Source organism: Microtus ochrogaster, linkage group LG5 (genome assembly GCF_000317375.1).
Source record: "Microtus ochrogaster isolate Prairie Vole_2 linkage group LG5, MicOch1.0, whole genome shotgun sequence".
Taxonomy (NCBI): Eukaryota; Metazoa; Chordata; class Mammalia; order Rodentia; family Cricetidae; genus Microtus; species Microtus ochrogaster.
The window spans coordinates 48,631,030-48,644,843 of NC_022031.1; the positions used below are offsets into that span (position 1 = coordinate 48,631,030).

Consider the following 13,814-nt stretch of genomic DNA (forward strand, 5'->3'; position numbering starts at 1 on the left):
ATTTGATTTATTTTCCACGGCCTCCCATCAGCTGTGTTTATTAACAATGATGGTCAAGGTCATGCCTCCAGGGGAGGTCCTTGTAATGCTTCATAGAGGAGTCAGGGAAACTTCTCAGCCTGGGAAATCCATTCTCTCCTGCTCAGCCGAACACAAGCCTGTAAGATCTCAGGGCAAGCTGTGATGTTGGGACCCTTACGGCGGCTAATGCAACATCTTCCTGGGGAGAATATTGATTCTTCAAGATAAAAGTTGGCCCGAAGCAGAGGCAGGTAGAAGACAGACATTGACTGATTCGTGCTGTCAAAACACCCGGCTTACCTGTTGCACTGGGTCTTCCCACCGAAATTTTCCACACTCCAACCCTGACCTGGGACCTTGATCTTGAAGAGCTGAGATGAACTTTGGCCTCTTTGGCAAGGGATCTGTGTCCACGAGGACAGTGCCATGGGGCAACATTGTGACCCCGTGACAGATAGCTCGAACTCATCAACTCGATTTCCTCAGCTGGCCCTGAGATAATTTTCAAAGCTGAAAAGAATAATTATTGCTGGGGCCAGGAATGAAAACGTTATGCTGGATATTAAATGCCGTCTGAGAGACAGTAAATTTAATGGCTCTGAAAGTGGCTTCAGACCTCTGAGAAGATTTTACTTTTTCAGCCTTGGCGGGGACACCAAGTCCAGTTCTTCTATTTCTGCTCTGCCTTCAAAATGTCATAAATAGTTAACTGTGTGAGTTCTTCCCCCCCACAAAAAAATACCCTCCAAGGAGCATCCAAAAATAGCCTCCAGGGGCTTAATGCATATTTCCTCAGGTCCTCTTAATCTCTCCATATGGGTGGCTATGATTTATTGTGACTGTCACCTGTGGACCTGTGGGGACAAAGGCAGCCGGGCTGCAAGGCAGAGAGGTAGCAGTGTAGAAAGGTCTCCAGGGAGATGGAACTGAGCATCGAATCAATTCCAGAGAGAGTACAGGGGATGAGAGATGTCACCTCCCCGTCCCTCGGTTTCTCTGCCAGCAAGGGGAGTGAAGAGGGGATGTCACCAGCTCCCCAGGGGTCAGCGAGACTGTCCCCTCAAGTGCGAAGCTTCAACAGATTCTCCCACAAAGCAGAACCTGCCAAAGGCCAAGGACTATAATGACAGGGCAAATCTGCACTCATTACTTGCCTCGGCAGCACGTGTCACCCCTACCGGTTCCTATCTCCAGGCCAAGAACGAGCACTCTCCTGCCGGTTTTCCAGCCTGGTGGCATGACCTGAGGCTGCCTGTCCATCATAAGCTTGATGCAGAAGGAGAAGGGACAGCCAGGCCCAGCTCAGCCACCTGCCGGCTCTTGCCAGCCATGCCTCTGCCTCCTTGTGTTTATCCACAGCGTGGGCACCACCTCTGAGAACTGAGTTCATCTTCAGGGAGGGAGTCCCTGCCCACAGACCACCAGCCCGGGGACCTTCTGTTGACCCAGAAGGAGGGATAGAGTAAGAACCTCGGCATCGCTCTCAGTGCCCCCTGTTTTCCCTCTAAACATTCCTAACAATGGCACCATGATTAGTTGCGGCTCAGGCCCCCTGACACCCCTTAACCTGGAAAATCAGGCAGACTTTCCCGACAGCAATCAGCTCCCAGACACATCGAACTGTAATGTGATTACTCCATTTACCAAAATGCAAAGAGAGATACTTGAGGCGTTTCTGATTAGGGCTGACATTATCCCTCTAATGGGGCATGGCATTAATCAGAGCTGTTGCTATGGCTATGGCAATGGTGGGGAAATAACCCCAGCTTGATTCAGGGCCTCCCCAACGGTGCCACTGAGGAAGAGGTCAGCTTTTGTTATGGACATGGCACAAGAACCGTTTCTTCCTGCTTGAGAAGGGCGCGCTATTGAAATCACGCCACCGGCCAGAAAGAGGCTTCTGTGTTCTTTCATGACGTCGGGTGCTCTGGTTCCATGGCTCAGGATGACTTGGTGGCATTGTTCTAGGAAGCCCTGTGTGTGAGTGAATGCTGGGGGCTGGGGCTGGGGGGCAGCCGGGCTGATTTGTGGGGCTGTCAGAGCCTTCTTCCCTCCAGAGTGGTGTCTTAATTGTCCACTGGTCCCCTGAGAATTCTATGCGGCCTGAGAACCTGGGGAGGGAAGAGAGAGATCCTTGGAAAGGCCAGCTTTCCCATGGCACCAGCACTCTGGCTTCTGCTGATCTCTCCATTCCAGACCTCAGAAGCATTTGGCAGAGACAAGCCCTTAACTACACACCCTCCATGAGCAGATAAAAAAAAATGAGAGGGACAGGATGAAATGGGCCTAACAGGCCCCAATGAAAACCCTTCTGACCTCTGCTCAAGATGGCAGGGAACTCATAGCATGAAAGAGGTTTGGAGGGATCAGATGGTGGTGTTGGGGACGGCCATCAGAACCTGGCTCCTGTTTGTGAGTGTGAATTCTCCATAGACCCAAGTCTACTTTTTCTAGGTACAACTATCATCAAAAGCATCAATGTAGCATGTATGAACACACAAACATACACACATACACACTCAGGAGCACACTCTGTCCACAGTCAAGAATTACAATCAAGAAATCTGCTTATAGGGGCTGGGGTAATGACTCAGTTGGTAAAGTGCTGATGGCGTATGCATAGGACATGAATTAGATCCCCAGAAAGAATCTGTATTTAAAAGATGGACATAGAGCTGGGATGGAATTAAGAACACATGCCGTTCTTCTGGGGGACTTCAGTTCAGTTCCCACATCAGATGGCTCACAACTGCCTACAGCTCCAACTCTGGGGGTTCCAGCACCCTCGTCTACCTTCCATGGGCACAGGCCCACACGTGTGTATGCATACTAAGGAACCCACACATGTAAAACCATTAGAGAGAGAGAGAGAGAGAGAGAGAGAGAGAGAGAGAGAGAGATGAAAATAGTGTTTCATGTTTGTAATCCCAGCATTGTAAGGAGAGAGGTGAAGCCCTAGATGAGCCTCTCTTGGCCAGTGAGAAACCACCCAAAAATAAGTAAATAAATTAGGAGCTAGCGCTTGAGAAATGACACCTAAGGTTGACTTATGCACACATGCACACACATACAAAGACACACACATATACAAAAACACACACACATATATATATACACAAAGACACACACATATATACAAAGACACACACATACATACAAAGACATATGCGCCCGTACAAAGACACACACACATACAAAGACACACATGCATGTACGAAGACACACACGTACATACAAAGACACACACACATACAAAGACACACATGCATGTACGAAGACACACGCGTACATACAAAGACATACACGCCCGTACAAAGACACACACACATACAAAGACACACATGCATGTACGAAGACACACACGTACATACAAAGACACACACACATACAAAGACACACATGCATGTACAAAGACACACGCGTACATACAAAGACACACAAATTCTCAAACACACCACACATGAGCTCTCATTCTTGTGCACGTCCTTTCCTTTGCAGAGTTTTCTCAGAGTCTTGATTTTCCCTACTTTCAGGATGGGAACAACGAAATCCACTCTGCTGCCCTCATGAGCCACTGTATCTGCAGGAAAGAGGCTTAGAGAGGGGTTCAAGCCCTGAAGTCTGGGCCCCAGCATTAGATGCTCGCAGGTCTGGGAGGTGCCAAGACCTTGAGTGGGGGAGAAGGGAGTCTTAAAGCTTCCAAGGGAAGCATTCCTCTCCAGGACAATGGCAGGCACCACCATTAAAAATATGAGCCTTCTTTCCAAAATAAACTTATAGTTTTAACAGGGGTAGGAATCTTTAAAATAAAAGGCTTTTGAGAGGATCAAGATACATAATGTATATGGAATGTATATGCATACAATCCTACACTCTGGATTCCTAATTCATGTTCAAGTCCCTCATTAGAGGCCACTGTCTCTCTTTTGCGGTGGTGGGGTAGGTCTTGTCCTCAGGGGTGAGACCTTGGACAGTGGACAGCACCCCACCTCTTAGCTGTGTGACTGAGTGCATGGCCCAGAACCCGAAGGACAGCAAACACTTGTAACCATCTATGCGCTTGATCTCAATTATAGCACCAGCCTGGTGAGCTGGCAGGGATCATTGTCACCACCCTGTGAAGTGACATTGTAGGTGATTCAGGCAGTCGGTGGTGGGAGAGCTGGGATTTTAGCCCAAATTTGCTTCGTTCCAAAGCTGAAGTTCTTTGCACGACCTTCTTGGCTAGAAATGACCCGAGTCAATTTTGCTATTCACTACATAGATGGAAGGGGTCGCCGGGCCGTAAGTCTCTGCATGCTGTAATGAAAGCAAGTGTCACGGAGGACCCTGCCATGCCGACTCTCATTTATTAGCTAAAAATAGGCTTGTGGCTACCCTGAGAGCTCAGGCATATTCCCTATCATTGTCCTTTAGCAACCCACCAGAGCTGACTTTTTCTCCTCCTCCTCCTCCTCCTCCTCCTCCTCTTCCTTCTTCTTTGGCACCGGGATCCAGCTAACTTTGTCATAGGGTCGGGAGGGAAAAACAAATCAGACAGATAAACACAGGATCCACTGGAGTCACAAGCTCTCAGTATCGTTACATTGACCAAACACAGGAAGGCCAGTCAGAAAGCTACCTGGACATTCCAGCCTGAGCTTCGCTCAGGGGCTGTGGAGGAGAGGGGAGGACTGGATCATTCACGGAGCTCACTCAGTATGCAGTGCTCCATTTCAGATTCCTAGCAATGGGTTCTTCCAGAGTTCTGAAGCCTGGGATCTGAAACCAAGTTGTCCCCTCTGAAGGTTCTGGGACAAGTCCTCCCCTCCCTCCCTCTCTCCTGGCTCCTGGCAGATGTCAGCAATCTTTGGTATTGCCTGGCTTCTTGTGGCCATCGTTACTATCACATGGGCTCTTGGTATGTATGCATATGTCCATGTCTCTGGATGTTTTCCTCTTCTACAAGGTCACTATTAGACTACATTTAGGGAACACCCTAACCAAAGATGACCTTAGCTTAGTTAATTACATCTGCAAGGTGCTATTTTCTAATACTTACAGTCTAGGGAACTGAGTGGACGTAAAAGTTAGGGGGCACTATTCACCCCAATGCAGGCACTTACAGGACACCAACCACTTTGGAGAAAAGAGACAAAAGACAACAGCGGGGTTAGCATTTTAATCCCAGTGCTCCAGAGCAGATACAAGTAGATCTCTATGAGTGTGAGGCTCTATATAGTGAATTCCAGGCAAACCAAGGCTATGTAATGAGACCCTGTCTCAAGAAGGAAGGAAGGAAGGAAGGAAGGAAGGAAGGAAGGAAGGAAGGAAGGAAGGAAGGAAGGAAGGAAGAAAACTCCCACAAAGAAAGGCTGTTGTGTTTCTCAGCAACTTCAGGGAAACAGGCAGATGGTAACAGAGGAGTATACACAGGGCGCTGGTGTGGAACAGGAGAGACAGCTCATCCCAATTCACGGGGTCACACAAATGACCTTTGGTTGGAGTAGCAGAGACCACGGATTGGCAAGTAAGTTCAAGGGTTTGGCTGCAGGGCAGGGGCAGAGGGTGAGTTCTCTGGAGCAGGAGGATCTGAGACAGAGAGCTGGTGATAGATATAGAGGTAGCAAGGGTACAGCATGAAGTCTCTCCTCTACCAGTCTGAGAAGGCTGCAATCTGGCGGGAGGAACACAAGGAGCCATGGACAGCCTTTGAGAAAGGGAGGGATCTAGTACAGTTTGCACTCAGCAGCAATGAGAAGGAGAGATTGTTTGGAGAGGGAGAAGTTAAGGGCCAGGAATGATTAAGCCCTGGGATGGGACAGCGACCCTAGGAATGAGGAGAAGGAAACTGATTTAAGGTTTACTCAGATGAAGGAAACTCGGATGAGTCTTGGACAGAGATGAAAATTGGTGAGAGAAGGGAGCCAGTGATGACTTACAAGGTGTTCTGTTTGGGCTTTATTTCTTACTCCCCCCTTACTCCCTCCCCCATCAGTCACACCCTTACCCCCCCCACTCCCGTCAATCTACACTCTTACACACCATCAGTTCACACCCTTAGCTCTCCCCCCACACACACACACATGTAAGAATTGTCACGTCTAGATGCTTAACGGTAGAGGAATTCTTGCTCTCACAGCTGTGGGGGTCGGAAGTCCCAGACGGAGGGGCTGTTCCTGGCCTCTTACAGTTTCAGGAGTCAGTTAGCATAGACTGATGTTCTTTGACTGTGTAACTCCGCCTCCTGCCTCTGTCTCCACACAGCCTTCTTCCCTTGTTTCTTCATGGGTGCGCCCCTGTCTCAGCCCACTCTGCTTTAGCCCTAAGGACATCTGTTACTGGGTGTGGTGGCGCATGCCTGTAATCCCAGCACTCGGGAGACCATGGCAGGAGACCATGAATCTGAGGCCTCTCTGAGTTACGTGATGAGATCCAGCCTCAAAAATAAAAGAGACATTTGTCATTGGGCCCACCCAGATAATCCATGATCTCACCTCGAAATCCTTCAAGTAAGCACATACTGCGAAGACCATTTCTTCCCCAAATAAGGCTACGTACACAGGTCCTGAGGCCTGGGAGCCTCAATTGACCCACCGCGCATCATTAGAATAATCTGAGTCCATTTGCCCTGCCTGTGCATTCCAAGGGGTGAGGAGAGGCAGCTGATCTTAGGAGCAGACAAGCCAATGCTAGAACGCCAGATGCAGCTGTCAAGATTGCTCACTGCTCGAGTGCACTGGACAATGGGGCAGGACTTGGATGTATCCAGCTCTGCAGCCACAGCCACTGTGAGAAAATGGCATCCTTCGTGTCCCACAAAGGTGCTTCCCCTGCTTCCTCAACAGTGTGCTGACTACTGATTTAAACAAAGGTACCAATAGCCATGGGACATCCTGGATGTTGATATCCATCACCAGATGTTAGTTAGGGTTGCTATTGCTGTAATGAAACACCATGACCTAAGCAAGCTGGGGAGGAAAGGGCTTATTTGGCTTACACTGTCATAATATAGTCTATCGTTGAAAGAAGTCAGGACAGGAACTCAAGCAGGACTGGAACCTGGCGACAGGAGCTGGTGCAGAGGCCATGGAGAGGTGCTGCTACTGTCTTGCTCAGCCTGGCCTGCTTTCCTACAGAATCCAGGACCACCAGCCCAGGAATGGCCACACCCACAGCAGGTTTGGCTCTTCCCCTCCCCCCCAATCACTAATTTAAAAAGTGCCCTACAGGCTCGTCTATAGCCCAGTTCTATGGAGGCGTTTTTTCTCAGTTGAGGTCCCCTCCTCTCAGAGGACTTTAGCTCTTGTCAAGTTCACATAAAACCACCCAGGGCACCAGGACTGTCTTTAGTGGTAGACACAGTCCCAACCAGTCACAAACATTTTCAGGATCCTGCCATTTACATCACACCTCGGGTGAGATGGAAGATAAACTGGTTATTTCTTTCTTTTTTTTTTTTTTTGGTTTTTCGAGACAGGGTTTCTCTGTGGTTTTGGAACTAACTCTGCAGACCAGGCTGGTCTCGAACTCACAGAGATCCGCCTGCCTCTGCCTCCCGAGTGCTGGGATTAAAGGCGTGCGCCACCACCGCCCGGCTAAACTGGTTATTTCTATGAGAAAGTGGTAGCATGAAGAGTAAAGGGAGAACATTATCTAGGTGTGTCGTCTGGGCCGTGCACCAAGTGTGAGCACATGCCTCCCAGGGCAGCAAACCTCACCCCTTGCTGGCCAGGATGAAACTCTGAAGCTACACTGAGACCTAGTCCCCAAGCTAACTACCCCCGTCCCCGAACTCCATAAGGGTTTCATGTTATTATTGTTTGAGGTGGTGTTGTTTCCTGTTCTGTGCAATAGTTCTCATATCCCAGGCTGGCCTTGAACACCCTATGCAGTTGAAGATGACTTTGAACTCTTGATCCTCCTGCTGCCACCTCCCCAGGGCTGGGATCACCTGTGTGTACTGCCCTGCCCAGTTTATATAGTGCTAAGACAAGCATAGGGGGTCACCCCCTCTGCTGACCCAAAAACCTCTTAGATACATCCAATCCTCAAAGCCCTTCCCTTTCTGCCATTTTACTGGGTCCTGACAATGAAGCTCCATGATAATCCCATTTTACGGAACAGGAAGTCAAGTTCCAGGGAAATTCAGGTTTTTCCCAAAGTAGACTGGGTAGTTTGGGGGTCTAGGATCTTCAGACTCCTGCCATTCCTGTGTTTCTGGGAATTGACAGTCTGGGCTCTTATCTAAAGCCCTTCAGCCCAAGTTGCAGGTATGTTGTTTAACCCACCAGTGACATCTTTCTCTGTAAATAAAAAGGAATAACAATTATCTTCCCTGTGATGTCACCATGGAATAGTCAATAAAAATGATTAAAAAGCAATCAGCAACAATTGAAATCAAACATATAACAGGAGAGTAAATAGCTGTGTTCTATTGTCCATGGGAACTTAGATATAATTTAAAAAATAAAAAAGACCCATCCCTGGGTGTCTGCATGAGCTTGCAAGAGTCGTTATTGAGATGGAAAGAAAAAGGATATTTTCTTGATGGTTTTATTAATAAGGAAAAATGTAGACGTGTACTGTATGTCAAGAAATGAGATTTTTTTTCCAGTAGCATATGGCAAATTAATCATTAAGGCTCTCTCATGGCTCCGACACACTTAATATGTTCTCGGCGGTGTGTGCACAGAAAACCTGCACAGTTCCATCACCGTGACTATTAAATGATTCATCAGGGCCACTTCCCCAACAGACTCGGAAGCTGCTGCTTATTCATGCTTCCCTCTTGGTAAGCTTTATTATCTCCACTGTGTTTGCCAGTGACTAATTACAGGTGATGGCACCAACTAATTGCTGGAAATTTCCAGAACAGTGCAGGGTATTTGTTTTGAGGTGGGGGAGAGAGGGTGGGGTGTTCCAGTTCCGTCTTTGGCTGCACAAGGGAAGGGAGTGTGACCCTAACAATGTGCTGCTGTGGGTCCTGAAGCGGCTGGTAGCTTTGAAACATGCCACATGATTGGCCCGTGGTCTGGATCTGGGGATCAGATGCTAAGATTGCTTTCGATACCCTAGGGGATGCAGGCCACAGCTGGGTTCAAGCTTTGTGGCTTTAAGTTCCAGAAGCTTGAGTTTGCCCTTGAGAACATTTTCCTGGGCTGAGGGGATGGTTCAATTGGTAAGGGGCTTGCTGTGTGATCATAAAGACCTACATAAAATTAGAAAAAAAAAAAAAAAACTGGGCCTGGTGGCATGCACTTGTACCCCCCCTACCTCTGGGAGGATAGATCTCTGAGACTTGCTGGCTCATTTTGTGTCCCAGGCCAATGAGAGACCCTGTCTCATACAACAAAGGCAGTTGATGGGGCTGGAGAGATGGCGCAGCGGTTAAGAGCACTGACTGCTCTTCCAGAGGTCCTGAGTTCAATTCCCAGCAACCACATGGTGGCTTACAACCATCTGTAATGAGGTCTGGTGCCCTCTCCTGGCCTGCAGACAGAACATTGTATACATAAAAATAAATAAATAAATAAATAAATAAATAAATAAATAAACAAACAAACAAACAAAGGCAGTTGATGCTACCTACTGGCTTACACGTACACATGTATCATGTACCGCTGAGCCCCATACACACGTGCACATACAAACACAAAAGAGAACCTTTCCTCTTATAACCCTTAACCTGAGAAAAGCATGGAGTGATAAATCCAACCAGGATCCCCAGAGATGTCAGAGGCAGGGGTGGCAAGAGTAGCTAAGTTCCAGGTGACAAGAAAAAGTACAAAATGATGGGCAAGGGCAGGCTGCAAAGACACAGCAAGAGCTCCTCTGTAAGAAGCATACGATCCAGAGAAGCAATGCGTAGGAGTTCGTGCTGGCGGCCCCTAGGAGTCCGGCATCCAAGATTCTAGAACGGGAAGCTAGAGAGAGCAAGACTAGCTTGATAAGGGTGAGCATTTGTGGCATGAGCGTGGCCGTGGCAAGGACCCCGATGCTCAGACCCACGTCAGGCTAAGGGAAATGGCAGGGCCTTCCCTGCTGGGAGGAGGGATGTTGACAGTGTGCACAGAGAGTATCAAGCGGAGCTTCCTCCTCAGGGGACGGCAGTCTGAAACTACAGCGATGTTCCTACCGTGATTAGCTAACACACCTCCTCACCGCTTTGTAATAACAAACTCCTTGAGTTTCCAGGCTGCTGGTGCATCTCCGTCAGAGTACGTGGTTTATCTGATCCTGGCTTCCACGTATGTGTGTCTATTGGCTCCTAATTCCCCATCACCCCAGTCAGTTCAGTTTCTAAGTCACGTAGGTAATGACAGAGTAAGGCAAGATAGAGCTGCAATTCTAGAGAGGAAAGAGAATAAAGACTGAATCTCAGAAGCAAAGAGTGCCCCAGGAGGAAGAGGGATGGTCCTGATCTTAGGGTTGATTCTCTGAGCCCTAAGATAGATGGATAGAAAACTCATCATCATAAGGCTACAAGGACACCACTGTCATTCTTGAGCCATCTGCTTGGATTCACAATGTCCAATGCACTCAACATCCGTGCCCCTCCCAGTGTGCCTTATTTCCTTTTGCAGAAGACAGGAAAGAGAAAGTGGCTTTCAGACCGTTAGCTTTTGCCATGCAGATTCTTCTAGCAATTAAAGGCACTCAAACTCAGATTTAATTCATAAAGTCAATGAGACACTCTTTCTCCGTTCCTACCATTGCTTTGCTCGGAAGTAGTGGGGGCTACAGATGGGTGGCACCCCTCACTTCCCTGCAAAGACTGGGCCTTCCTGACAGCCATGATACAGTGTTCTGAAGCCCATGCTTCACTTTTCATAGTGGCTCTCAGCCTGTGATGGAGCTGGAAAGAGGCTTGGGGGTCCTCAGATGACTAACTCTGGATAGTTTTCTCTCTCTTTCTTTTTTTTTTAAAGATTTATTTATTATGTATACAGTGTTCTGTCCACATGTATGCCTAAGTCAGGTCAGAAGATGGCATCAGAACTCATTACAGATGGTTGTGAGCCACCATGTGGTTGCTGATTGAACTCAGGACCTCTGGAAGAGCAGCCAATGCTCTTTACCTCTGAGCCATCTCTCCAGCCCTCGCTCTTTCTCTCTACCTCCCTCCCTCCCTATCTCCCTGATTCTCTGGTGTCCTTGGAGAGAATCTGGTAGAATGTTGTCTCCCACAGATAGGGCAGGAGCCCTCTTTCTGTTGTCTTTCTCACATGTTCAGTGGAGAGACTGAAGTAAGATCCTAGCATCAACTTCAGTCATATCTTGCTTAGTTCTGAGTTAGTCATGCTCAGAGTAGGTCTTGACTGACAGTCTAATGGACGAATCACATTTTACATTCTGTTTTATTAACCACGCCTCATTTCATTTCTCACAAGGAAGCGTGTATAAATATCCCCATTTTGCAGATGAGGACAGAGAAGCCTGGGGAGACTGTGTAACTTTCCCAAAATCACGCGGCTACTAAAGCAGAGGCTTTCTTGTCCCATTTACCCAGCACATCTCACATGACCAGCGCCCACCTAGGGCCTCCATGGGTGACTTCACATGTCATTCATTCCTCACTTCTGAGGAAACGCTAGTACCCAAAGCTTGGCACACAGGCTTGGCTTGGATAGGGATGATTCTGGTGCTCCATGGATCCTCTCCAGTAGCCATATCTCCACTAACTAGAATTTCTGGGTGAATACAGGCTATGCAGCTACATTTGAATGCTCAGTAAAGAAAGGGCAGTTTTCATCACTCATTCCTAGGCTCCCAGTCATACTTGAGACATATATATACTGAAATATCGTTGCTGTTTCTCTGAAATTCCCTTTTTCCTGGGTGTCAATGCTAATGATCCTAATGGTAATTAAGAAGCTCTTCCCAATGCTTGCTTCGGCAGCACATATACTAAAATTGGAACGATACAGAGAAGATTAGCATGGCCCCTGCGCAAGAATGACACGCAAATATGTGAAGCGTTCCATATTTAAAAAAAAAAAAAAGAAGAAGAAGAAGCTCTTCCCAGGGAAGCAGAGGGCTGTGTCCAAAGCTGCCATGTGACATGCCAAGTCCCCCTAGAAAGAAAAGACGACAGTCAAAAGAAAAACAGTTAACCCGTCTAGCTTGTCGCTCTGCAGAGGCCATGAGTCTGATGTCATATAGTAACTCACTGCTGTGGGAGCGCATTCTGCTCCTTCAGCCAATAGTCTTTAAGATACTAGCCCACTTGGGCGTGGCCTCTTATGGTTTAAAAAGCAGTGGGAACCATTCACCCTCTCTCTTGCTTCCGGCTCCCATTCTGGCTGCTAGACTCTGTTCCTGTTTGCTCTCAGAGGACTATTGCTTAGAATGGTGATTTGTAAGTTTTCCCCTTAAATAAATAACCCTTTTATTGCCCTAATTCTGAACTGCTGTGAGATTGTTTTAAGGCATCAAAAAAAAAAAAAAAAAAAAAAAGGCATCAACTCACTGTAGCCTGACAAAAGCCAGCAAGGCTGGCATCTCTGGCCCTTTCATCTCACAAACAGGAAGAGAAACTTGCCCCGAGACTAGCAAGTCAGCGAGCTGGAGGGCAGGGATTCAAGCCATGGTGTCAGCTCCTGATACCGGGTGCTTACACATGAACTGTTTTCATGGGGAACGATATTCAGCTGAGCAACCTGGGAAATGCTCCTGCCGCTCCAGCTGACACACATATAAATCTGCAAGCCTGCCAACAACTGAAGACTCTTATTTTTCCTCCCATACGTGCCACACTTGGGAGTGGCAGCGATCTAAGGAGAGCTTGGGTTTGTTTGTTGACAGGATCTTGGACTCACTGTGTAGACCAACCTGACTCAGAGACCCGCCTGTCTCTGAGCCATGAGGGCTGCGATTAAAGACATGCACCACAATACCCAGAGAAAGCTGTATTTTTTTTTTTTTTGGTTTTTCGAGACAGGGTTTCTCTGTGGTTTTGGAGCCTGTCCCGGAACTAGCTCTTGTAGACCAGGCTGGCCTCGAACTCCCAGAGATCCGCCTGCCTCTGCCTCCCTAGTGCTGGGATTAAAGGCGTGCGCCACCAGCACCCGGCTTAGAAAGCTGTATTCTTAAAATACTGTTTCCTTGTTTAGAATGTATTGTATATTAATGTTTTGAAATTTGAAATTAAAAAAAAATACTGAAAACTACAAGAAGTATAACAAATCTGGAAATCACCTTCCTTATTGACACATAACAAGGCTTCCCCAGGAGTCTTCTATCGTCCTGTGGACAGGTGTGTTTTCTCAATTCCTTTTTTAAAAATGGAATATCCTTTATTTATTTATTGGCAATTTCATTCATGTGAACAGTGTGCCTTAATCATTACCCCCACGTACCTCCAACATATCTGCTCCCCACTTCATGTCTGCTCCTTTTTGCTTCTGTAACTCATCCCAACTGATTAGTGCTGCCTGATAGGATGCTACCTGGTCTTGGTGGCTTGATTTTGGCTGGTAACCATGGCTACAGTGAGTTCATGGGTGCAGTGGTCCTGTCAGGTCCAGAAGACAGCATCTCACAGCATCCTTCCCAACCTCGAGCTCTTCCATTCTTTCTGCCTCCTCTTGCTCAGTGTTCCCTGAGCTTTGGGTTGGGGACACAGAAGTCCTAGTTAGGGCTGAGCACTCAGTAGTCACCTTCAGCACTTTGGCCAGTTACAAGTCACTGGATTGACCTCCAGCTGCTGTGGAGAAAGCCTCTAGCCAGCGTGTGGTTATACACGCCCTTGCTTTTAAAAATAAAGCAGGAATTTGTACCATAATTAAAAGTTTGTTGTGAACATGTTTCTC

At 47.6% G+C, this 13,814-nt stretch overlaps 1 non-coding gene across 1 annotated transcript; it reads left to right on the forward strand.

Moving 5' to 3' along the window:
- Positions 1-11,886: 11,886 nt before the first annotated feature.
- On the forward strand, positions 11,887-11,993 carry LOC113457769. The gene has a single exon (XR_003378266.1). It is a non-coding gene; the product is annotated as a U6 spliceosomal RNA (small nuclear RNA).
- The last annotated feature ends 1,821 nt before the right edge of the window (positions 11,994-13,814 follow it).